We start from the raw sequence: 26,568 nt of genomic DNA, 5'->3' as shown, positions 1-26,568 counted from the left end.
TGGAAGTATGTGAATTTAGAGCTAAGGAAAGCTTTTCTCTTGGCAGTAGAAACTGAACACTTGACTCCTGGTCACATCAGTGCCAGTGACCCAGGGGGCAGTGAGGCAGCACCTAGTGGGACAAGAGTATAAAAACTGGGATTATCAGACCTTCCCCTCCCTTTTAGTGTTTGGTCCACTTTTCCATCTACTTGGATTCTCCAGACCAGTGTGGGTTGTCCAAGTGCCTTGGTTTTATCATCTCACGTTACCTGCATTCTGGCCTGTCTTGGATTCTACCTGGTATCCAACGTAGAGAGGACACAGCATGCCTTCCCTTCAACCCCTTATCCTTGGACCTTAATGTGGCTTGGTGTACAAGGAAGGGTTGCGAGGGGTCTGAGGCAAGTTCCCCATTGTGGCCAATCACGGATTCTTTAAAAATTTTTTTAAAAAATATTTTTGAGAAGGGGGGAGGGAGGCAGAGAGAGGGCGACATAGAATCTGAAATAGTATCCAGCTCTGAACTGATAGCACAGAGCCTGACATGGGGCTCGAACTCAAAAACCACGAGGTCATGACCTGAGCCAAAGTCAGATGCCTAACTTAGCCACCAAGGCACCCCTGTTTTTTAAATCCATTTAATGAATATGTCACCTACAAGATGGTGGGGACTGAATAGGACAGTGACTTTTCTATGTTCAGTGCAGTAGTCTGGGCCCATAGTAGTCTGCTCCTGTGCCCTTTTCCTCGGCGAGCCCTCCCCTGCACCTGGTAGGCTTTTCCTCCTCCTTGAGAAAGGACATTACAGTGATACTCTGTTCTAGAATCAGAAAGCCCTTCAGCCATTCACAAAACAGCAGCAACAACAAATCCCTCATGCTTTTGTCCTTTGAGAGCCCTCATACCTCCTGACGGTTAAGAAATAGCTTTTGGTGTGGTGTGATTCGGAAAGAAGGCACCTTCAGCCTGTCTGATATGGTAGCCACTGACCACAAAGTGTTGAATGCTAGAAATGTGGCTAGTAGGACTAAGGAACTCCATCTCTGATTTTATTTAACTCATTTAAATTTAAATTAAAAACCAGGTTCTCAGTTTGGTGTTTGGGAAACTTAGAAGCGCGTTTGGAAAAACCTGGACATGTGAATCAGCTTTTTCAGCTCTAAGTGTTATGAAGTCGAAATATAGCTTGAGTATTTCCAATGAAGATTTAACATCTAAATTGAGATGTGTGCGGTAAATGTAAAACGCATACCAGATTTCAAAGCCTTGGCATAAGAAGAAGAATGTGAAGTAACTCATTAATGATTTTTATCCTGATTAAATTCCAGCCGAAATGGTAATATTTTGAATGTATTGGTTTAAATAAAATCTATTTCTAAAAAGCAAGTTCACGTTTCTTTCTTTTTTTACCGAAAAGTGAAAAAATGTGGTTACTAGAAAATTTTAAATCACGTACATGGCTCACATTATACTTGGATTGGATGGTACTGCCTTGGGTTTTAGCAGATCAAAAACTGGCTTGAAGGCACCAAGGCCACCGCCATGTGCCTGAAGTTCCGGGAGAGTGTGCTGCTTTCTGGCGCCTTCCTCCGTGGCCTGCTTATAGAAGGAGCAGAGCCGATCACTTACAAATACCATACCACTGGAGCACTCGCCTCATCTTAATACTGTGTCCTCCCCGGGTCAAGTTGAGGAAAACAGTTTTTTTCTGTGAAGGTTACACTGTAACTTCACTGTTCTAGGAAGTGAAGCCTCAATTCTTCATTTCCTCACACTTCCAAGGGGCTCATCTCCATCAGGCCCCTTTCCCAAAAGAAGGGCCTCTATCAGGGCTCTCCCAGATCCTCTGTTGACCCGACTTGGCTTCATTTTGGGATTTTATGTTAGGCCCCCAATTTAAGAACAGTAAAACCAATGAGCTTGACGAAAGTGGGAAGTTCAAATGCTAACTTGCTTTACAATATAGACATGCTCAAAGCCATGTGGTCCAGAGTTTAACCATTCACTGTGAAGTCAGTCGTGGGCCAGGGGAGGTACCTTGGCAGCTAGTTGAATTATATTTAAAAGATTTTTAAGTATTTATTTTCAAAGATCATGAAGTTTGAGTTGATAAAAGATTTTTCAAAAATTAGTGTATTTTTTTGAGAGATAGAGACAGAGTGAGTGGGAGAGGGGCAGAGAATCTGAAGAGAGGAGACACAGAATCTGAAGCAGGCTCCAGGCTCTGAGCTGTCAGCACAGAGCCCGACTCAGGGTCTGAACTCATGAACCACGAGGTCATGACCTGAGCTGAAGTCGGACACTTAACCGACTGAGCCACCCAGGTGCCCCATGAGTTGATTAAATATTTCCAATCAAATTTCATGTCACTTCTTTGGAATGAGATTGGTTAACCAGTTTTGATTTTTAAATATTAGTTGTCATTCAGAGACCATCTTTTCAGCACCTGTGTGGAGATGGGGGTTGGGGAAGTGCCATTTGCTGTTTGCTGGGGGGGGGGGAGTTACAGTTAAACCCATACCTTTATCTGCATGTGGAGGAAAACAACAGAAGCTGACATTTGAAACTTACAGCAATTACTCATTTTAAAGGTTTAGAAGGAGTGATTGTCGTAATGGGGGAAGGTTTTAGGGACCCATTCTTTGAATCAGACACAGCTGCCAGGGGTTTTTTCACAGTATAGTCCATGTGTCCCCTGCATCAGAGATGGTTGTTTAAAGTGTAGATGTCTGAGGGGGAGGTGAGCCCCAAGGATGTGAATTTTAACTCGCCTCTCCCCAAATGTTCACTCTCTTGGGTGCATGGCTTCAGATGGTTTCTAGTCCAGAAGATTGAAAGCAGTTTGTTGCTTTTAATTTAAAAGAGCAGTTATTCCTGTATTATGGTGATTGTACTCTCTTGGGTGATCTGAGCGGTAGCTCGTGGACTCCGCAGCTTTCCGAGCATGATAACCAGAGTTAAGGGGCGCCCTGGAGGCCTCCAAATTGAAGGTACCAGTAATCCCTTCTCCTGAGGGCTGTTGTAGCCTCTTCCTATTGTTTACCCTCAGCAATCCTGTCCCTGGCACCCCACAGGAATATAGGAATGCCTTCCACAGGGAAGCCCCCATGTCCCATTCCTGTCCTTCATGCCATCTTTATTCCACGCTACATGGAGCTGCTTATATTCAGCCATCTTCAACAACTCAGGTGTGTGGTTTCTGGATTTTTCTCCTCTTTTGTCTCTTGGCCACCGGTTTTCAACCCTGGCTGAGCAACAAGGTCTCAACTCAGCTGTAGAAACTTACAAGCCGGCAGTGCTGGGACCCATGTCTAGAGATTGTTTGAGAGGGTCCAGGGTGGAGTGTGGGCACCGTTCTTTAAAACCAGTATCAAATCACCCCCTAGCCAGTTAGACAAGCCCACAACCAGCTGTTCTCAGAGGCCTCCCCTGCTGTCTGTCCAGTGCAGGGCAGTGTGGGCTGGGCCTGTCTAACAGGGAGGAGGTTGTACTAAAGGCAGCCCAGGATCATATTAGCTCCTAGAAAGTCACCCAGAGAGTATGGCCTATATCTCCTGGTTACCAGCACCTAACCTTGTTCCTGACCTGTACTAGGTGCCCTACAGATGCGTATGAATAGATAGATGGTCCCGGAAACCGAAAATCTTTTCAACAGGAACAGTCAGTAAAAAAAAAAAAAATCAGGTTTTCTCCATCTATACTGATGAACTTTTTTTTTTTAAAACCTCGAATTCAGGGCTTTAATGAACTCCGTGCTTTCACTTGGTAATGTTTCCTCTCTGCCACAGCTGAACTTGATGTTAATTATAACAAGATGTTATCTTAGCCGCAGAATGGTTAGAAGCAAAGATGTAGAATGCTACCAGCTGGATTTGAATCCTGGTTCTACTGATACTACTTACTGTGAGAATTTGGATATATATTTTTTAAATCTTTATGTATTTTTGAGAAAGAGAGAGAGAATGCAAGCAGGGGAGGGGCAGAGAGAGAGGGAGACACAGAATCTGAAGCAGGCTCTAGGCTCTTAACTGTCAGCACAAAGCCTGACACGGGCCCCAAGCCCACAAACCACGAGATCGTGATGACCTGGACCAATGTCAGATGCTTAAGCGACTGAGGCACCCAGGTGCAGGTATTAGATAAATTTTAACTGGCTGTGCCTTGCTTTGCTCATTTGTAAAATGGGAATAATAGCTGTAACAGCCTCCGTGTTTTGGGGTTAAATGAGATGATGCACGTAAGGCACTGAACCTGGCACAGAGTATATGCTCACTGTTTCCCTTAAGCCTAAGGATGGTAGGTGACTGGGATGGTTGTGGGGAGCCCGCTTATGGGCTTCTGTCCTGATATGCTGTGCCTTGCACTTCCCTGTTGATGCCCTGGATCAGGCTTCAACTCAGGGAGGTGGCTGGGATTGTGTGTGGCTGTAGGAAGGGGAGATGGATGGGCCGCTGGGGGTGAGGACTCAGCCGGGCTTGGTCCTCTCCTCCTAGAGGGAGGTCAGCAGGTGACAGGAGAGCTGTCCCTGGACCGGCCACCCTGGAGGTCGGTCGTGCTCCACCCTTGTGCTTTTCTGTCTCACTGGCTTCCTCCTGGGGACCAGCCAGGGTGTGTGCCGTGTGACTGCCCATGAGGCTCACCTGGGAGCTTCTAACCACGTCAGTATCCCCACCCCGCCCGAGGCCAGGTTAATCAGTAACTCCTGCAGCCCAGGCCTCCCTTTTTATCTTGAAAGAGGCTCTGGTTATTCTAAAGTGCGGCAGGGAGATGTGATAGGGCAGAGCACGTGCTGAGAGTGCGGGCGGCTGTGTGTCTGCGGGGAGCTGGCACGTCCCCTTCCCTGATGGGGACCCTTGGTCTCACCTCACAGCAGAGGTAAATGGCACGGACTTGAGTTGGATCACTTTAGTCGGGTCTCCAGACAAACCCTTCTTCGCACCCTGGGTACTGGGTGGAGGTTTCTAGGGAAGGGTTGGATTTCATGAGGGACGGTCCCCAAGAGGCCTTGGGAAGACCAGCGCCTGTTGGCATTGCGCTTTAGGAGAAAGGCTTCCAACTTCCGTGTTTGTCTCCTTCCATGGATAGGACAACATAGGCGTGCTTTGTTGTGTGAGTGGCAGGACTTTTTGTGTCCATGTCCCTCCTGGGTGTAATGAAGCTTTGTGAAAGCGCTACACACACACACACACACACACACACACACACACACACACGGGGATCAGCAAGCCTCCCTTCAGCTGTACTCCCTCAGTGGGTAGCTTTGCCTCATTGCTGGTAGCAGTTGCTCCAGGTAGTCTGGCCTCACTGCTTGGGGGGAGAACTTCTGCGTTGCCCCACATGTGCTAAAGCATCGTTCAGAGAGAGCCTTCAGCTCCCCTGGTGTTAGAACAAGGGAGAGACCTCAACAGCCCCCAGCCTCACCTCCCCCCTCAGGTCTCTCAACCAGTTAACTACCCCCTTACTGGGTGAGGGGTGGGGGTAATTTATTTAGGGGGATCGGCTTTCTCAGAAAAGCACGGAAAGCCTTTCTGACAGCACGATCCGGCCAGATACATTTACGTGGCCGTGTTGGCTGTAGGACCGTGCCCGGTGAAGGCCTTGGGGACACTGCACTGTGGGTGTGACGAGTGACTCCTGCTGTCACTTGTACGCTCTTTGCCTTTATGTGATGCTGCCACGTGGCTGCATGATGGCTTCAGGTGGGGCCAAGGCACAACCTAAAATAGTTCACCTGTCCTTCCTCCAAGCCCCGGTTTCGTTTTACTTTTTAGCTAACACTTGTGAGGCACCGGGGCACACACCTCGGGAGGTACAGGGGAATGAAGCTGCTGCCTTCCTTGTGTTTGGGAGCTAGCCTGGGAGCTGAGCCTGTACCTCAGTACCTCGGTCCTGACTGGAAGGAGAGGTGGGTAGGGGTGTGGGGAGAGAGGGACACCGGCTGGGGGTGGCGTTAGGGTGAGAGGAGGAGAGGGAATGTGGACGGGAGACTTTCAGATCTGGATACATCTCAGCCTTGCTGGAGAATGGAGAATCCCATGGTGATGGGGACCAAGCTTCCAATGTAGAAATCTGCCTAAAGATTGTAGGGAGACCATTGGCTTCCCTGGGTGGCAGCTGCTGGAGGCAAATGGGCATTCACTCACTTTTTCTGTGGTTTCCTGTTGGTTTGCAGCTTCATGTTGGTGTGTTTGTAGTTGGCCCTTTCATCCAGCGTGCCCCCCCCCCGCACAGCAAACACTTTTTTGGAAGGCCCTGCCTTGTAATGAACTCTGGGGGACACAGAACTGACCACCGTGCTAGCTCCTTAGGGGCTGAGATTCTGAACGTTGCTGGGCCCAGTGGGGTCTGGGAGCATCTGAGTCAGAAACACTTTGTGGGCTTGGCAAAATGGCAGATTCTTTTGCCCCCACCTTGAGCCACTTGATCTATACTTTCAACTAGCCTCTCAGGCACCACCACTTTTTTTTTTTTTTTTTTTTTTTGAGAGAGGGAGAGAGAGAAAATGTGCACGAGCAAGCGACGGAGGGTTAGAGAGGGAGACAGAATCTGAAGCAGGCTCCAGGCTCTGAGCTGTCAGCACAGAGCCTGACACGGGGCTTGAACTCAAGAACTGTGAGATCATGACCTGAACCAAAGTTGGACCTTTAACCAACTGAGCCACCCAGGCCCCCCGAAATATATGAAATCTTTTAAAAAATTATTTTAACATTTTTGAGAGAGAGAGAGAAAGAGGGAGACACAGAATCTGAAGCAGGCTCCAGGCTCTGAGCTGTCAGCACAGAGCCCACCTTGGGGCTCGGCCCCACGAGCCAGGACATCATGAGCTGAGCTGAAGTTGGCTGCTTAACTGACTGAGCCACCCAGGCACCCCACCACCTCTTGATTCAGAGCCTGTTGTGAAAATTTGAAAAGCTTTGCTCTGGAGGTGCTGGCGCTTCAGAGGTGAGAAATGAGGGGACTCAGATGAATGGTGGCAAAAAGGCTTGAAGCAGGAGTGGGAGGGCGGGCTTTTTATGGGGCAGGGCCCAGAGCACTTGTGAGTGATTGGAGGTGTTGAGGGCCCGTGGCTGGAGGTTTGGATGCTTCCTGGGGCAGAATCTGGGAGGGGAGGGAAGAGGCCCATGCACGCACATTGATCTTGAGGTCTGGGTATGATAACCTGCTGTAGTCCACAGGTGTCCGCAATTACAGGTCTGCAGAGGCAGGCCGGGGTATTGTGGCTCCCTGGAACTGGGGTGTGTGTGTGTGTGTGTGTGTGTGAGTGAGTGAGATTTGCAGGCCTTGCTCAGGTTCATGACAGGTCTGCAGAGGCAGGCCGGGGTATTGTGGCTCCCTGGAACTGGGGTGTGTGTGTGTGTGTGTGTGTGTGTGTGTGTGTGTGTGTGAGATTTGCAGGCCTTGCTCAGGTTCATGACCAGGGTCATCAAGAAGTTCTGTCCTTATGAGGTTCCCTTCCTTTCATCCTCCTTGGCCATGCTTGTTACCTGGGCTTTGCTGTACTTCCCCATCCTGAGATCCCACTTCTTGAGTGACTTGGGGTGAACTTCTCAAGTGGGAGTTGAAGGTGTCAGGAAGAGGCAGCAGAGGGGAAAGGTGGGGTCAGAGTTGGGCAGACCTTGGCCACGCGGCCAGGGTGCGGGTAGGTACGATCGGTCCTGTCATTCTTGACTCCTTCCGGTCTGTAGTAAGCACAGCCCTGTGGGTGCCAGGGCCATGTCGCTCTGTCATCCAGAGATGCCTGTCCCACTGCTCACTCTGAAACAGCGGCTGCCGCTGTTAGTAAATGGAGTTAGTGACCTGACCTGGGGTTTCTCAACATCGCTCCAATTGACATTTTGTGCTGATCGATTCCATGTGGGGGGAGAACCCTTCGTGTAGGATGTTGAGCAGCATCTGTGGTCTCCACTGTCTAGGAGGTAGTAGCAGCTTCCTGCCTCCTAGGGGCAATCGGATGTCTCCAGGCTTTGCTCCATGGGGGCAAAATCACCTCCATGGAGAAACTTCAGTTTAACCAATGACTGTTCTTTTTCTGTTCTGAGCACCATGAACAGACCCAGCCCCACTGACTTTCTGGTGGAAACTGCGAGTCTGGTCTGCAGAGACCTCTTCGGCAAGGTACAGTGTAGACTCCCAGGAGAGACCTGGTGGCGTGGGGAGTCTTGGTATAACGGGTGTGGGTCTTTCTGTAGGCGTTGGCTCTGTTCCCCATCCTGGAATCAGATTCATGGTGCTGGTGTTGAGCTTGGGTTCTCTTTGTTATTTAGTCTATGTTAACTGTTCAGAGAACAGCATCCTGCTCTGTCTAAAGAACAAGTTCTTGCCTCCTTCCCTTCGTCACTTAGGTCCCACATTCTTTCCCTTTTTTGTAATGTGGCCAAATTAAAAGTCTGCCCCAAGCCTTCGGGGCTCTTTTCTAGAGGTAGAAATCCTCCATCAGTGAGCCCTTGGCACAGCACCCCTGTACCCCAAAAACCCTGCCGCCTCCCCCCGGGTGCCCTGCTCTCTTCCCACAGGCCACGGTCGGGAGGACTTGGTCTGATCTGCAGATCAAGTCAGACTGGCCCTTCGAGATTTCTGGCCTTTCCTTTGCTTCCTGACAACACCCTTGGGATCCGGATCCCTGGTGAGCCCTGCCCTGCCTCTGTGCCAACACTCTGGCAACTTCCTCTCCCTGCCCGCTGGAACCTGCCAGCAACCACGTGGATCAGATCTTGGCTTTGGGGCTTCCTTCTTGGGAGGTCCTTGGCTCTGTAATGTCACCCACCCTCAGCATTCTGTTGCCCTTGAAACCGTTAAAATTGACTGTTCCTTGTCATGAGGCTCGCTGTCCCAGAGTCTCACTCTGTCCTGGGTACTTGGAAGGCTCCAATAAACCTCTGTAGGATGACTGACCAAAAGGAGCTTGCCTTTTGGAAGAGAGGATGGATCCATGAGGCCCAGAAGGGGGAGAGCTATAAGGACCCTCAGTCTCCTTTTCTGGAATGTTCACCCCCACCCCCTGCCCTTGCCGCCAGTCCTATTCTGATGGTCTCTGGTTTCTTAAGAGTCATCATTTTCACAGCCTGTTTCCAAGAAAAGATGGGATCTTCATTGCTTAGAAGACTAAGTCTACTTCATAAGCTTTACCCTTCCTGGGTAGATAGGCATTTTGACAGATTTCAGGAATTAGGCGGAGGAGTGATTGGAGGATGGATCGAGTGCCACTGGGCCCTGATGGCTTTCACTTCAGACCTTTTGCAACTCAAATCTAGTTAATGGGAACGGTGAAGGTTTATAGCCAGAAAATGCCTTTTGTTTGTTTTCTTCATGGATGCCAAGTCATTTCCTTCTTTACTTTGTTTCTGTGATCTGTGTTTAGTGTAGACCTAATGTTTGTGCTTTAGAATTGGAATGGCAGGGGGGGCAGGATTGTAAACATGCCTCAAGGAAGATGGCACAGGATGGCAGCCTTCCTTGACCGTTGACCATTTCAAGGGCAATTTCACCCTTTGCCCTCTGTGCCCAGAGTGGGTTAATTTTGGCTTTCCGTATTCATAGAAAAATCTCTTTAGGTTCTTTCCCACTTCTGAAGATGGGGAATACTTTAGAGAAGAATAAAAGGTCTTTTTATTTTTTTATCAAAAATGTTTTTTTTAAGTTTATTTATTTTGAGAAAGTGAGCAAGCAGGGGAGGGGTAGAGAGAGAGGGAGAGAGAATCCCAAGCAGGCTCCACGCTGTCAGCACAGAGCTGATGTGGGGATTGAACCCACAAGTTTCAAGATCATGACCTGAGTCAAGAGTCTGACACCTAACTGGCTGCGCCACTCAGGCATCCCATAAAAGCTCTTTTTAAAAATAAGTTGTGGGGCGCCTGGGTGGCTCAGTTGGTTAAATGTCTGACTTTTGCCCAGGGCGGGATCTCACAGTTTGTGAGTTCAAGCCCTGCGTTGGGCTCTGTGCTGACAGCTCAGAGCCTGGAGGCTGCTTCAGCTTCTGTGTCTCCCTCTCTCTCTGCCCCTCCCCCACTCATGCTCTGTCTGTCTCTCTCAAAAATAAACATGAAAAAAAAATCATTTGTGCTTCTTGCTCTAAAAGGATGGCATTTGGAAGCTGGCAAGTACTTCTGGGGAAGGTGGAGATTTGTTGATGAATGTGCCTGGTATCCTATGTCCTGTGGTAAGTTGCAAGTGTGGGAATTTTGAGAGTGCAATCATGTCCTGGAGGTTAAGGTTATAATGTGTTCTTTGAGTGACTAGTCAGAGGAATTTCATATGCATGGCTTCCCGATCCTGTGTAATCTTCAAGAATCACCTCGGCTGTGAAAATGCAGGCTTCTGCAGTCCACCTGGATTCACTGAACCAGAGCTTTTTGGAGTGTGATCTGGAACCCCGCTTTTCAATTTTTAACATTCTACATGTTTCAGCCTTTATTTTTCCCCCGCAAATACTGGCTGGGATCCTTGAGACTTCTTACCATGATTCCTAAGTAATTTGAACTTGGATGCCGGTCTTTTTTTTTTTTTTCTATCTTGAAGTAATTGATAAAACATGACTAGCTTCAGGTGTACAACATATTGATTGGAAATTTATATTGTGACATGATCACAATAAGTAGTTAACATCAAGCACCACAGTTTGTTTCCTCTTCCAATGAGAACTTATAAGATCAACTCTTAGCAACTGTCAGATAAACAACACAGGGTTATTAGTTAGAGTCCCCAGGTTGTATGATCCATCCCCATGACTTACTTTATAGCTGGAGGTTTGTACCTTTGGACCCCTTTCACCCATTTCAGCCCTCCCTCCACACCTCTACCTCAACCAAAATTTGTTCTGTATCTGAGTTCTCTGAGGATGTCGTGTGTGTTGAAGATTCCACGTAGGAGTGAGATTGTATAATATTTGTCTTTCTTTGGCTTGCTTCACTTTGCATAATGCCCTCGAGGGCCCAAAAATGACAAGCTTTCCTTTTTGATGGCTGAATGATATTCCTATGTGTATAATCACATTTCCTTTATCCCTTCTTTCACAGGCCCCTTGCCCCCCCCCCCCCCCCCCCCCCCCCCCCCCCCCCCCCCCGCACTTTACAAAGCTTCTCGGGGGAGACTTTTATCTGAATTGTGTCTGGATGGCTCTGGGCTAGTTTGTTAATTTTGACAAGTGGTCAGGCCGCCCGTAGTGCCGCTCAGGGTGAGCCCTAAGCATCCATGCTGGGGCTGCCCTGTGATGGGGTTGTCCTAGGGAGGGGGTGGGGAAGGTGTCTGGTAGTCGATAGCAGGGCAGGGCTGTGTGGGCATGATGGTCTCACGTGGCATATCTGAACTGGCTGTACTAGGAAGTCAGGAAGACCAGCTAATCAACTGGTTCCTGAAAATGCCTGGACGCTTCCCTTGAGGTGCTTGAAAGTTCTAAAGTCTTACGGTTTATAACAACCATAAGTGTTACGATAGCTTAAAGTTAACTGCTGTGTTTTGGTTTCTGGCAAGCGTGACTTAGATAAAGAATGCCCCCTTACCCCACTCCCCCCCCCCATCTACTCCATAACTATCTAGACTGTCTAGTGTTGAGTTAACTTTTAATTTTTTGGCTATGCCAGATTCAGAGGTCAGTGGGGACGTGCTCTCTGGTTAGTGTCTATACGGGGATTTTTCAGAGAGCTAGAGAAAGCAGCTTGATTGGTATTTTAATTGTGAATTCCTAAATTCTTGTGCACAGTAATATCAGTAAAATCAGAAATACCAGAAACCGTAACTAAATGGTAGTGTTTTCACCTCTGTTCAACTTCCTTGGTAAGGATGATTCAGGCCCATAATTCTCATTTTCCTGAGAAGTAGCCTAATTTACTTTATAACTGAATTAAGATTACTGGTTAGGATTTTTATAAAATTAATATACATGCAGAAATTTCCTGAAACCTGGTACCAACTGTTGAGGAAAAATAAGTTTTGACCTTACGATTATTCAAATTAAATGATTTAAAGAGCCAATTTACTCCAGTGGTCTTTGAAGTTTCTGGAAGTATACAGGTTAAAAAGCAGGTCTTGGTGACTTTGGTGACATATTCTGAACACTTGGATTAGACCTGTAGTATAAGCAGTGATCTTTTTTCAAATTTTATTTAAATCCAAGTTAGTTAACATGTAGTGTAGTAATGGTTTTAGAAGTAGATTTTAGTGATTCATCACTAAATCTAAAACCCTGTGCTCCTAGGCAATGACTTATGCTACTGGTGTTTCAAAGAGAAAAATCCTGTTATAGTTTGACCTTGGAAGGTAACACTGTCTAAAAGGTTAAACAACTATTGTGTGTCTCAGAAGGTTAAACAAGCAAATTTGTAAGAGTTTGAAAACAGTATATCTGTTTTATTGTGCCATTCATGCTTCAAGTTAAAGCTTAGAAACTAACTAGCAAATCCACCTCCATAACTGCTACTTCCTGTGCAAGCTCTCCCTGCTTAGAGGATGTTGGCCCCAAAATAGTATTTTAGCTGTTACTTCTTTCCTATATGTCTGTCTTCTAAATGACGCTTAATCTGGTTTACTTGGGAGTAGTTATTTGTGTTGGGAAATTTAGCCATTGTTTGAGTTAATGATTTACACCCACGTTTCTGGACCTGATGGCTTTACTGCTTCAAGAGTTTCTATATAGATATATCTAGGTATCTGTATCTATATCTATATCTGTCTAGATGGAAGAGAACCCATCTCCATTGTTTGAGACTTAGTCAGCTAAACTAGTAAGTACTTATTGAGCATCTCCTGGTGCCCTACATTATATTTAATCCCATGTGGATCATGAACAAAATATAAACTGTGGCTCAACACTTAAAGTCAACCAGTGGGACTTTTAGAGGGAACCATTTTGAGATAATGTAGGAGCATGAATAATTCAGAGAAAGTTCCTTGGGACAGTTACTGACTGATAATGCATTTTAGCCATTGCAGAGCTCAGTTTGGTCTAGAAGTCTCCAAGGCTTCCTGGAGAAAAGTTGTAAAGCAGGGGGAACAAAACTTTTTTTTACCAAGATGATGGTGGTGATTTGCACTCTCTAGCACAAAGAAGGAGCAAAGAGATTGGATACCTTTCTTTGAGTCATGGTTGACAAATAATGGCCTTAAGCCGCCTAGGGAATGAATCTTGAGGAGAAAAAATTGCTTCAAGAGGTAGACCTCTCTGTGGGATTCTGCGGAATTCTGTGGAATTAAGGATGGTGTCTTCCCAGAGTCTCCCGGGAGTCCTCCTCATGAGCTTGGGTGGGGACATAGAACTGTGTGTGCTGCTTTCCTCCTTGGAGGAGAAGTCGGTTTATGTATATGTGTATATACATATAAGACCTAGTTCAAGGATTAGGGTTTGCATCTGAGATGAGAACAGCACAGCCCTAGGGGTAAGCACCTAATTAAACCCAACACTCCCGTCTACATATTTGTGGATCTAATTTGACTGCACACTGATGACATATTAAACCCAAAGCTAGATAATTACATAATAGACAATTGAAACGTGTGACGTCTCCCAGGATACAGAATGCCTCCGGGGTTGAGTAACCACAACTCTCACTGTGCTGCTTGTGTTGGGCTGCTTAGCATTTGTGCCCAGGAGGACCCCGTGTGGTCCCGGACTCTGGAATTTTGAAACCATACATTGACAAGTGGCTTGAGTTTAGTTTAAGTTGGAGTGCTGAAGGAGTGTATAGAACTCAGCACATACAGATGGATGCATCTTTTTAAAGCTTTCCCTGTTTGGAAAAATGTTGCAAAGGGAGAAAAGGAAAGTTGCATCAGCTGGTCCTTAAATTATTTGAACTGGAAGATCTGAAGCTTAAGCGTTTTCAGTTCTGTGCCCCCTGCCAGTTTCAGTGTTATTGTTCGCTGGGTTTCATCTCTACTGAACAAAATGTCAAAGATAGGAGTGCACAGTAGGTCAACTTTCCTGGGCCCTGGGTATGGCCCCAGGCCCATCCCTTGCTGAGGGGGGACACTTAAGCACTCTCAGGAGGGGACACGATTACCCAATCACTTGTTGTTTCTGAATCCTGGAAGGCCTCATTCTGGTGTTGTACCAGCTGGGCTGTGTGCGTTCAATGTTGATGTGTGTGTTTAACTAAAATATTTTTTTAATACTGCTTTCATTAGACTTGCCATAAGACCATATTTGGAAAAGTACAATCAGCACAATGGGGAAGTTAATCTTCCATTTGAAGAGAAAATGAATTAGTATGAGGGGGGGAGAGAGTGGGAAACAGTAAGAAGTTTCCAAATATCTGAAGGATATCTGAAGGCTCTTTAGAGCCGTGGATGGCTAGGATCCACTCGGAAACTCTGAGTATCTTTTATAATGAGATATCCTGCATGAAAATGGCAACGAGCTGTTTGTCTTTTGTCTCCTTGTATTTCCAGAAAACTTGGATCTTCTACAAAGATTAACTGGTTTGATTCCTTTATCCACCACTTACCGGTGTCTACGATGTACCATGCTTCAGCTACACTTTGGTGGGGCTGGAAGTCTGGATCCTGCTTACATACACCATATATACATGTGTGAAAGCACTTGGAAAACAGGCTAATGTGTGTTGTACTTTTAAATATTTTGTGGTTAAAGTTCTAAGAGGTGGGGACACTGCAGGAGGTGTTTTTATCAAGCTTTTCCTATGTTGCTGGCAACTTACTAGAAATAGTTTAGTGCCTTCAAATACTTATATTTAAAACTAATACTTGGCTAACGTAATTAAATGACTAAGTTCCTTTGGCTTGCTCACGAGGATGTGTATCTAGAACTCTTGGACTCCTTGGGAGACTTGCTGACTCCAGGAATTGCTCACACAACTGGCCGGGGGAGGGAAGTGTCTGGGCTCTGTTTTACTCAGCACCAAGGAGAAGCCTTCGCCGGGCAGGCATTTGGGAGTTCTCCTCCAGATGTGTGTGACATAATTTCTGAAATAGACCGCAGCTTATGTCACTTGGTTTCTATTTTCAGATTGTTCTGTTGAAAGAGCCACTGGGAAACAGGCCCCAAGTCGAGGGGCAGAAGTGGTGAGCCGTGGAACCCAGGTGGGGATACAGGTTTAAACTTGAGGGATCAAGAGTGCTGGCTTTGGAGAAACAGACTGCAGCCCTGGCCAGGCTGTGGCTGGGCAGTTCATTCAGAGGCTGTCACCTGTAGCTGTTGGCTGTGGGGACCCAGGGGATCATTTGGATGCAGAAAGCAGCCTGAGGCTTTTTGCTTTGTAACTTCTTTAGAGCTTTATTAAATTGACTTCCAGGATGGTGGTGACTCTCTGGACGGATCATTCTCTGTGCTCCAGGAGGACTGACTTCTCAAAGTTGTAGAACTTCAAAGGGCCAGAGAACCAGAGGATGAATGGCTTGTACTGGTTACTGTCACCAGTGTAGTTCTCTGGGGCACAACCTCCGCTTCTAGTCTTGACAATGGCAAGTCTGAGCGATAAGAATTTACACCCAAGTCGTCTTGCTCATAGACTCCATGTTACCTGCTTGCTTGAGGTCTACTCGTAGAGGGGCTGTGTGTTGTGCTTTCGAGTCAGGATTACCACCAGGGCCTCTTCTCAGCAAGAACCCCTGTTCTGGCATGTGGGATCTTGTCTCCTTCCCCATAGTTCTAGGCCCAGTTCCTTGAAGCTTGAGTGATTCTGGCCTCCTGTTTAGTTTTTTCTTCCTTCCTCAAAAACTTGCACTTGGGGTTCCTCTTTCTTCCTTCCCTGTTCTGAGTAGAACTTTAATTTTTGCAAAGGTAAATGATCCATGGGGTAAAAACTTAGAACAGTAGGAAGGGTTAGGCAGTGGAAAGTTTCTGTCTGTCCTCTGCCTCCTGGAAACCATGGTCCCTTCCTGAGGACCATCTGTGTTAGTGTCTTCGAGATTATTTCAGCAATAGTCTGTGTGTGCCTGCATCTATTACTAATGTTTCTCTCCTTTCCCTTGGCTGCCTTCTTCCATCCTCGACACGACTAAAGGGCTCTATATACTCAAATATACTTTTTCTTCTCTTAAACTTGTAAATAATTTTTGTATCGATTTGTATAGATCAGTCTCATTCTTGAACAGAAGTGTTCTATTTCATTGGATTTTGTAATTAGCTTCCTATCAACTGACCTTTTACATTTTAGTCTTTTTTTTTTTCTTTTTTTGAGAGTGTGCGCACATGCAACAGATGGGAGGCACAGATGAGAGGGGGAGAGAGGATCTTGAGCAGGCTCCATACCCAGCATGGAGCCGACTTGGGGCTTGATCTCACAACCACGAGATGGTGACCTGGGCTGAAAATAAGAGTCAGACGCTTAGCTGACTGAGCCACCCAGGGGTTCCTACTCTTGCTATTTTACACATTGCTGTTGATAGAAACACATGTAATTGTGGATTAGTGTGAATACATCTGTGGGACAAATTTGTGGAAGTGGCATGGTTGAGTCAGAGGGTATGTTCATCCTTAATTTATTTGGTAGTGCCAAACTGTCCTCCAAAGAAGTATCAATTGTCTAATCAACAGTATATGAGAGGACTGATTTTCTGATCTCTTACCAACACAGTGGTAAGTACACTTACAATGTTAGTAAGCATGCTTATTAATATTGGCCAATCTGCTAGATAAAAGTGGTATCTCGGGTGACTTGCTGTGCATGTGTTTGAACATATTTTCACGTGATGAAAGTCACTTAAGTTTTTTCCTAATCTCTCAGTCATTTGTTCATTTGTCAGTGTTGTTAGGTCTTTGTGACCGGTTTCTGTTTGCTTTTTCTATAGTGTGGAAATTACTGTTCTGTTATGTGTAGCAAATGCTTTCTCCTGTTTGAGGGTTAGCCTTTTCCCTGCGGAAAACTTAATTTTTATATGGAGCCAAATTTATTTTATGGTTTTGTATATTACTCCATGGTATTGTTTTTGTGTTCTCCACTCTATAAGGATGTTTCTTGTGCCTGATGGCTTCAACTTAGGTCATAGACCCGTCTCTTCTGACTTTGTGTGTCCTGCCTCACACATCTGCCAAACTTCTCTTTGACCTTCAATTCTAATAAAATTATCTGCCTTATCAGTGGATGAATGAATAAGCAGTCTTTTAACTCACAAATCAGTGTTTCATACAGGTTCCAGACACTGTGCTCTGTGTTGAATATGACTCATCTGAAAGCATAGAGAGGATGTGGGATTTCACTCAGTCATTGGAAAACTGGGATGAGCCATGTCTGATAGAGGATGGGGAGTCCTACTCTGGTCAGGGATGAGATGGTCATCAATGTGACCAGGGAAGGCTTCCTCGATGGAAGACATCTAAGTTGTAAATGTATGGTAGAGCCTGGGTGGCTCAGCTGGTTGAGCGTCTGACTTTGGCTCAGGTCATGACCTCATGGTTCTTGAGTTTGAGCTCCGCGTCTGGCTCTGTGCTGACAGCTCAGAGCCTGGAGCCTGCTTCAGATTCTGTGTCTCCCTCTCTGTCCCTCCTCTTCTCGTACTCTCTTTCTCAAAAATAAATACGTGTTAAAAGAATTAGAAAAAAAAATAAGTAGTACGCCTAAAGCCAGAATTTAGGGAGCAGGGTGTCAGTGAAGAGGACCCAGAGAGCCTTCCACTTTGAGGAAGCTGCTAGGTAAGGCCCTGGGGTAGATGATGGGCTGGGAAAGGAGCTTACAGTGTTAGAGAAACCAGCAAAGGTCATTGTTGCTGGAGCAGTCCCCTGGAAGAGGCTCAAGGGGCTTGGAGGAGGTTATTTGGGGAGGGTATTGTAGGTTGTGTATGGATTTGGTCATCTGCCCCACAATTCTTTGATTCTGTGATGTCTCTTTCATGTATTTTTGCTAGCATTTCAATAGAAACCCTCACACATTTGTTCAGTGAACTTTTATCAAGTTGACTCTTTGATGTTTGCATGCTTCTGTTTCATCTCTTATTGATTGTAAACTCCTTTAAGAAAAATACCATCAAGATCTCTTAAAAGAACATCTCTTCTCAGATCTAGGAATATTTCTGGTGAGGGCCTTCATCAACATCAGCATTAGGAGTTAAGCCGATGCTCAAATGGGTTTTATCCTGAGTTTGACTACCTGGCGTTAGAGTGGCTGCTGCGAGGACAGAGGTGAGAGATTGAGGCCAAATTCCAAGTGGGTACAGCCACAGGCAGGGAGGCCCTTGTCATGCTGTGCTGTGTGTGACCTGGAACGTCATGAAGAAAGGTGCTCTTCAGGGTACCTGGCTGGCTAAATCTGTTAAGTGTCCAACTCTAGATTTTGGCTCAGGTCATGATCTCCCAGTTTGTGGGTTTGAGCCCCACACTGGGCTCTGCACTGACAGCACGGGGCCACCTTGGGATTCTTTCTCCCACTCTGTACCCCTCCCTGCGTGCTCTCGCTCTCTTTCTCTCCCTTGCTGTCTGTCTGTCTGTCTGTCTCTCTCTCTCTCTCTCTCTTAAATAAACAGATGGATACATAGATCCTCCACAAAGAATAGAGGATCAAAAATGGTAAATATCTAGGGGTGCCTGGGTGGCTCACTCGGTTAAGCATCTCACTTTGGCTCAGGTCATCATCTCCTGGTTCGTGGGTTCAAGCCCTGCATCGGGCTCTGTGCTGACAGCTCAGAGCCTGGAGCCTGCTTGAGATTCTGTGTCGTCTTCTCTCTGTCCCTCCCCTACTTGCACTCTGTCTCTGTCTGTCTCTCTGTCAAAAATAAACATTAAAAAAATTAAAAGGTAAATATCTGATCAAATGTTAGGAAAAAAACAAAGCAAAAAAGGTGTCCTTCTGTCTTGCTTCTAGGTGTGTGTTGGTACACTTACTTTGGGTGAGGGTCACAGACCTAGCATTGCTGGTTGAGAACATGGGAGCCATCTCCTTATTGATGTGTGCTTTTCTTCCCAATTCCTGCTTCTGGATACCAATGGGCCTGTTTTAGTTCAGGTTCACTTTTTTCCCCTATATAACCACATGTTTTGAAAAAGTGCCGAGATTTGTGTGTGTGCTTCTTTGCACCAGTTTGGCACAGTGGCCTCCGCATCCTAAATAATAATTTCTCCTTGAAATGATCTGAGTTAATGGCATCCACAAAAATGTGTTGATAAACAAAGCTGAATGCTGCTACAACTGGCCTTGCTCACATTGACTTCCAGGTGTGCGGGTGTAGGAGGACCATCTGAGCTCTGTAGTTCATCCCTCTTCCCTCCTCCACCTCTGGCGGTGCTGCCTGGGTGCCAGGAGCTCATGGGAAGGCAGGCATTAGAGAGGATGTAGTAGCATGAGCTCAGGGCCAAAAAGTGTTCTGAGACCCATTGCAAGCCAGCCTTGGTCAAAAAGTCAAACTTAATTCCAGGATGTTGGCAGTGAGCCGTTGTTTGCTACTCTAGAAATAGTCAACTGTATGATTTAATCCCGTAGTGGGTATTTGACAGAAAAAATGGAGGCACTGGGGAGCAACCCGGCCTCCTTGCTTTTTGTGCATTTAGCAAGATGTTGAAATGAACGTTATTCCACATTACCGTGTGGAAACGTGTCTATTCTTGGAGGTTAAAGACCACCTTGTCTGTAAAGCAAAGCCTAGCTAAAGGGTCTTTGACTACATGAATTTCTTTTGGCCTTAGTCAAAGACTACGTTTGGGACATCATTAATCAGCCCTGGGTTGACAGTACAGTGTGAACAAGAGGGAAGTTGGGAGTTAGGTAGATCCAGCTTTCGCCTTCTGCAGTTTGGAGTCTGGACTGGGGCCGATTCTGATTACGAGGCTGGTGAGGCCTCTTGTACAGCCACACGAGTAGTGCCTTGAGCAGTCATTGGAGGCTCCAAGGGTCCGTCGTCCTCCCCTTGCCGAGTTCCCCTGTGAAACCTATGACCCGAGAAAGGTACTGGGGTGATCCCAGGAGCTTCGGAAAGAAAGTGCCTCCCTGGAGAATCTTATCTCCATAATAGAGCATCCCTTCTGGGGAGGGAGGACCCCCGGGCCGGCCAGGCCTGAACAGTCAAGTTCTGCCAATAGCTGTGCCAACACCTGGTGGATACAGGTGAAGTCCTGCCCTACTCTATAGATTTTTTTTTTCCTGTAATCAAGAGGACTTAAAACGGCATGGTTGCAATTTAGATGTAGTTGTGTATGTGGTATGTATTATGCATGTATATTCATATATCTATAAAATATGCAACCTAATTAGGATCAGGGATCATAAGTACTCTCCCCGTGCACCATGGCTTTGTCTTGCCCTGCACCCAGCATAGCTAGATGAGGAGGTCCCTTTGCTGCTGATCGTATGAGAGGCAGCCACTGCCAGTCATTGGGAGTCACCATGTGTGACAAAAATATTTGCATTCTGGACCCAGACTAATCCTGAGACACAGGATACTTGATCTGTGTTACCCAGTTTTTGCCACTTGGATGAGCATGCCACCAGCCTTAGGAGGCCTCAGTGGGAACAAATGTATGTTTCCGGTGAATGGCCCAAGTCCACGACACTCCCTGTATAAAGCCACTTGCTCCTGTTTGTCTTGTACCTATTGGGAGTGAGTTGTCCTGTGGGAACACAGATTTTTGGTTGTGATTCCACTGAACTTGGAATCTGAAAAGTTGCTTTGGGATGAAGTCAGAAGCCATTAATTATGGGGCAGTCAGGTGTTTTGTGTCTTTTTCTTCCAGCTCTCTCAAGGTGAACCGTGATCAAGGCTAACCTAGGGCCAGCAACTCCTTGTGTTGTGACAGGAGCTCCGATACATGCAAGACCGGACTTGAGGTGAAGGGTTTCTGGGTTTGTAATCTGGGCAGGAAAACCTACATGGTCTTTTCGTTAACTCAGTTCCGACAAGTTCATGTTTACTCCCCGAATAGAAAATTCTAAAGAACGCACTGTGTGCCAGATATTGTGCTTGTCTGCCAGGTTCATTCTCAGTTTGATGTCCTTGCTTACCTATTTCCTCCATCTCTGGTGCTTTTTTTTTATTTTTTAAATGTTTTTTTATTTATTTCTGAGAGAGAGTGAGAGAGACAGACCGACAGACCGCATGAGCAGGAGAGGATCAGAGACAGAGGGAGACACAGAATCCAAAGCAGGCTCCAGGCTCTGAGCTAACTGTCAGCACAGAGCCTGATACAGGGCTCGAACCCACGGACCGTGAGATCATGACCTGAGCCGAAGTCGGACGCTTAACCGACTGAGCCACCCAAACGCCCCCATCTCTGGTGATTTTCTGTCCTACAAGTCTCCATTTGGGCCCTGGTGAACTTGATTCTTTCCACCTGTGGCATCTAATGCTGAAACAAAACATGAAATTTATGGTACACCGTGGAACTAAACTTGAGATAGAGACACAGTTGTCCATGATTCTTCAATATCTTCCCTTCTGGCTTCTCACAGGCCTAAGCATAGGGGTGGGTTGTGCTCCTTGGGTGAGGTGCATCTTCAACTTGACTAGTGCATGGTCCTGGCTGTAGATCCATAATAACAATGGACTGGAAGAGCATTTTTTCCTGTAGAGCCATAGCCTAAGGTGTAGTCGAATGACCCTTGTGCCCAAGGTTGGGGAGGACTGTGCTGGCTGCACTTCTCTGGGGAGTGTTTCCATGGCAACCTCTGTTCCCTCCTTATTCCCCCCCCCCCGCCATTCCACCCTCTCTTCCCCTTGGCTGTGGCCCCCTGATTCAGCACAGCAGGAATTATTGACCACTTCGCTTCTACTTCTGATTGGTCCCTCCAAAGTGGAGCTGTCCTGCAAAGCAGTGTATGATGCTGGTACACGTGCCCCAGCTTGTCAAGACTGCTTCAGTCCTTTTTGGATCCTTTCTGTGTGGTGCTCAGCAACTGCTGAAAGCACACATGAATGACTATTACAGCAAATACTTTTCTGAAGGAAGCAGTCGATGAAACGAGGCTATTTCTATCTTTTGGAAAATGGCCCATGGAAACAAAGCCAGGTTCTGGATGTAGTCACGTTGGTGCATAATAGATAGCTTGTTCAAGCACTTTCTCTGTGTCCTGCCCGTTTTGTAGTCATGCTCTGTGACAGCGTGTCCTGATGTGTGCTCTGTTGAGCTAGTGATGCGTTGGATGTTGGTAAGGGCCAAAAGGTTCCAGTACAAGCAGGGGCGGATTGGTCATGAGCTAGGAGGTTGAAGCTTCAGAACCTCCCTCCCTAAAGAGTCTGCTTCCAGTGACCTGCACCTAATTTTGCTTTGCATAGAGGGGGCTTTCTAACTGGGGGGAGTTTCAAGTAGACACGCTCCTGAATACAGGTATAAAACACGGAGCTAAATTCTAATTAGGTTTTTAAAAATTGCAAGTGCAGAGCTTGTCTGAGCCTTTAACACCTGAATGTTTGAGGGATGTCATACTGTTTCCTAAACCTTTATTTATAGGATACTTTTTTGCAAAAGAATCTCCCAGCACTCCATCACTTCTCAGAATGAGGCATGTATTAAGTACTCTGTGAATCAGAAAATTATGGAATTAACTTCCCAGCTGGCTCGTACCAGCTCATGGGAGCTGACTGCGTCTATTCTAAACTTAGTATTTAGGGCCATTATTTTGGTGCCTTGAATTGGCTCTGGTAAGAGCTTTTCTACCATGGAAATTGGCAAACTTGCCCACAGTGAGGACCTGACTTTGAGCTTAATTTTATCTGCTCCTTGGGCCAGTCGTGAAGAGGTGATGTATGTTCACATTAGGAACATAAGTGACATTAGAAATCCTGAAACAACTATTTGCATGAAAGGCTGTTGAGGTAGAATTGTTCTTACTAAAGTACTTCTGTTCTTCTGAAAAATGGCCATGCTATTTCCTACTTTACAGAAGCAAAGTGTTTCTCATTGAAAATGAGAAATATTTAATATCCTTAAATACTTCAAGGATATGTACTTAAGCTTTGATACCACGATAGAACCTTTTGCTACTAAAACATTACCATATACTTTAAGTAGGTTGAAGCAACACATTTTTTTAATTAACATTTTTAAAAAATGTTTTTAGTTATTCTTGAGAAAGAGAGAGAGCACGAGAGAGCGAGCAGGGGAAGGTCAGAGACAGAAGGAGACACAGAATCCGAAGCAGGCTCCAGGCTCTGAGCTGTCAGCACAAGAGCCCAACACGGGACTCAAACCCAGGAACTGTGAGACCATGACACTTAACTGACTGAGTCCCCCAGGTGCCCCAACATTTAATTATGGTTCTGGAGGTCTCAAGTCCCCAAATCAAGGTGTTCACATGGCTGTGCCCCTCTGGAGCCTCAAGCGGAGACTATTTCCTCACTTTACCTGGCTTCCAGAGGCCATCAGCAGCCCTTGGCTCCTCGCTCTATCTTCTGAGCCATCAGCATAGCATTGTCAAACCTTGCTTTCTGACCTCTGTTTACATTGTTGAAATCACCTCCTTCTGACCTTGACCCTTCTTTCAAGAGCCTTCATCAACTCTGCAGAGTGATTTTTGCCATGTAAGGCAAACTAGTCACTGGTTCCATTGGGTGGTGGACATCTTTGGAGGATGGATAGCAGCCTACTACAGTTAATTACTTTAATATAACAAATGTTTTTTTATATTCTCTAAAAAGCGAGTATAATAAATACCTTATAGTATTCTGCTTGCAGTGTGTTTAGTTTTTGTCCATGCTCTTCCTGTTTCTTTAACTGGTTCTGATAATAAAACTGCAGTTTGTTTAATCGTTAGAATTTCTCTTGGACAGTGACTTTGTTGGTGAAAGTTTTTGCATCCTTGGTAAAATGTTAAAACTTGGGCAAAAGGAAACTCTGTTGGGCTATGAACGAGCTCTTTATTAAAGCTATAACAGAGGGTTTATTTTTCTGTTCAGTTTTTATTCTCTGCTACCTCGAAAGAGAGCTCCTCAAAATCCACTAAAACTCCTAACTCCCAAACCCCAACATGAAGGAGCATCAGGAAGAGAAGACACTTGGATCTGTTGGCCCTGCCCTCATTTTTCCTCGATTCCCGTGCTGGTTGGAGAGTTTGGGGATCAGTTTGTAGGGTGCCAGTAAAATGGGAATCTGGTTTTTAGCAGTTCACTTATAGGTGTCAACAAAGCTCACCATCCACTCAAGAAACCTTTGAGAGTCTATTTATTGACGGGAGTCCTGGAGGGACCTACGGTGTGGTAGAGCAAGGTGACCGAGGGACTGAGCTGGTGTGGCCAGAGAGGGATGAGGATGGCGGTAGGGAGGGGGTAGGGAGGAGGTGGGCGAGGTTAAGTGCTGCTTAGAGGACGAGGCGAGGTGGTCTGAGAAGTGGCCTTTGCTTTGAATGACAGGAGGTCCTTGGTTCCCTTGCTGTGTCTTTGAACCTGAAAAATCCTGTGTGAACCATGGCTTCAGATGGCCTTGGCCCTGTGGTTGGTGTGGCTCATGACTATAACGTGAGAGAGAAATTTTATCAAAGCGTAGTATTAATAGTCTTTTGTATAAGGCCTCTGTCTAGGAGCTTTTGGTGAATTTTTGAATTGCTGAATCCTCCCATAATAATTTACTCCATAAGATGCAATGATACAGACTTGGCAGATTTTTATTCCATTGATATTTCTACCTTCCAAAGGACCATGATTTCTTAGTCATGTTTTTGTATCCATTCCCAACACCAGCACAAGGCTACCCATGACTAGTTAAGTCAGTGATTCTTAATAGGAGTGTCCTGACTAAGGTGTCCCCACCAATTGTGAAGAGATCTAATTACTGGGTAAGGGACTAAATTTTTTGGATAACCTACTGGGAAATGGGAAGCTGGGTGATTGCTAGGGGTTTCTTTTTCTCGTGTATGGCTTTGGATACACTTTGAGTGGGGCGGAAGGTGTAGAATCAGAGCCAGCTGCTGCTGGGGGTACACTCGGTGCCTGTTCCTGGTGTGGGGACGGGGGGTTGTGTGGCTTTGCCTGGCATCCGCAGCATGCATATGTGTGATGGTGTGTGGTCCGAGAACACACTGGGCCTATGTGAGGAATGACAAAGTACAATGAACTACACTTTATGCTTTAACAAAATGATAGTTGCCAGTGTCCTGGCCCTGGCCAGAGTCAAGAGGGGAATGCTCAGTGTGGGCTCTACAGATCAACAGTCCGAAGGACAGGAGAGTGCATGCCAGGTGTAGGGAAGCCAGGGTCAGTGAGACCTTGTTGTTGGAGAAACTGACCGCTAGCAGAACTAGATGTGTTGAAATGCCCAGGAGGTAGTCCATCAAGTGATACGTAGCTGACCCCAGGCTTCTGGAGAGCTGTTCTCATCCTTATCCTGTGAGTTAGAACCACCTGTGGGCTTTGCAGAAGTAGAGACCTATACCTCTGCTTGAGGAGGTCTTGGTTCTGCATTGGCAAATAATTTCTTCTTTCCCCACCCCGAGTGACTCTGGTGTTGATTCCATGTTACTTTGAGGCCAGTGGGAACAATAAAAAGTTATCACTGTATCATCACTGGACCTCCTTGGGAGCAAACTGTTTCTCCCATGTACATGGATGTCCAGGGACACAGACACGTCCTTAAGTAGCATTTGTTTGACTATAATCAGGCTTTACATATATAAATGTAGCTCTCTAAGAAGTCAGTGCTCAAATACCTAATGCTATAGTCTAATAGTCAGGTGGCTTACTGAGTTCTGCAAACAAGTGTCCTAGTCTTTCTTGCTCTGGATCCTTAGCTGTGAAGCCTGAAACTCCTGATAGGCACTGGGGAGTCTTCAAAGAGTGCTTAACCCCTCGTGAGGAAGCTCCAGATTTTTTGGATCTTCTTGTGTTTCACTTCTTATTACTTGGTTTGATTGTGTCTTACTGCCTTTGGTATTCAGATCCCATGAATACCTTGTATGGTTACATCTGCTGGAAAGCCAGCTAGAGCTTGGAAGGAAAAGGCTTACTCAAATTCGAGAAGACTAGCTAAGGAGTGTGGAAGAGCTGGGTTCTAATCATGGGTCTGTATTTGGGGATTTAGAGAATCCATTTTACATTTCTGGGCTTCATTGTTCTTAATGATCCCTAAGGTTTATACAATGGTATCTTAAAACACATGTCATTTATATGATTAGATCTAATACTTTCCAATTATTGATTACAGAGGGGCAGCATGAGGGGCTGCTGAGAATTCAAAGGCCTGTAAGACCTGCTAGTTTCAAGGAATATTCTGCCTAAGATAATTTGTAAATGACAGAGTCAAGTAAAACAAGATGAATCCTTCAAGTCCAAGAGCAAACTAAAGAAATAAAATAATCATTAGATGACTGGGGTAGATCAGTGGTTCCCAAACGCTTTTGAGAATCCTCAGTTCTGCAAAATCGGCTTTCCTTTACAAATAGGTTCCTAGGTCAGTTGAATTTAGAAAATACTGGCTTAGATAAAACTAATCAGTTTATTTATTGAACACCTCAGAATGTTGAATCTCTGTAATGAATGCACATCTGCATAATCTGTGGTTTCCCAGACTTTTTTGTACAAGAGCCCTTTAATTTTTGTTTTGTTTTTAAGATCATAGACTACCCACTAATTTGGTGGAATGCAATTTGGGAAGTTGGTATTTAAAAAAATTTTTTTTAAATGTTTATTTTTGAGGGAATGTGAGCAGGGGAGAGGCAAAGAGAGAGGGAGACACAGAATGCAAAGCAGGCTCCAGGCTCTGAGCTAGCTGTCAGCATAGAGGCT

The 26,568-nt window shown here is 45.9% G+C and overlaps 1 protein-coding gene across 2 annotated transcripts in view; it reads left to right on the top strand.

Moving 5' to 3' along the window:
• TLN2 (talin 2) overlaps nt 1–26,568 on the top strand; it is a 440,503-nt gene that overhangs the window by 23,216 nt on the left and 390,719 nt on the right. The window lies entirely within an intron of this gene.

This window comes from Hyaena hyaena, unplaced genomic scaffold (assembly GCF_003009895.1).
Source record: "Hyaena hyaena isolate Hyena2069 unplaced genomic scaffold, ASM300989v1 scaffold_15, whole genome shotgun sequence".
Classification (NCBI taxonomy): domain Eukaryota; kingdom Metazoa; phylum Chordata; class Mammalia; order Carnivora; family Hyaenidae; genus Hyaena; species Hyaena hyaena.
Note: the sequence above shows the minus strand (reverse complement) of the source record. Positions and strands in the feature narration are given on the sequence as shown.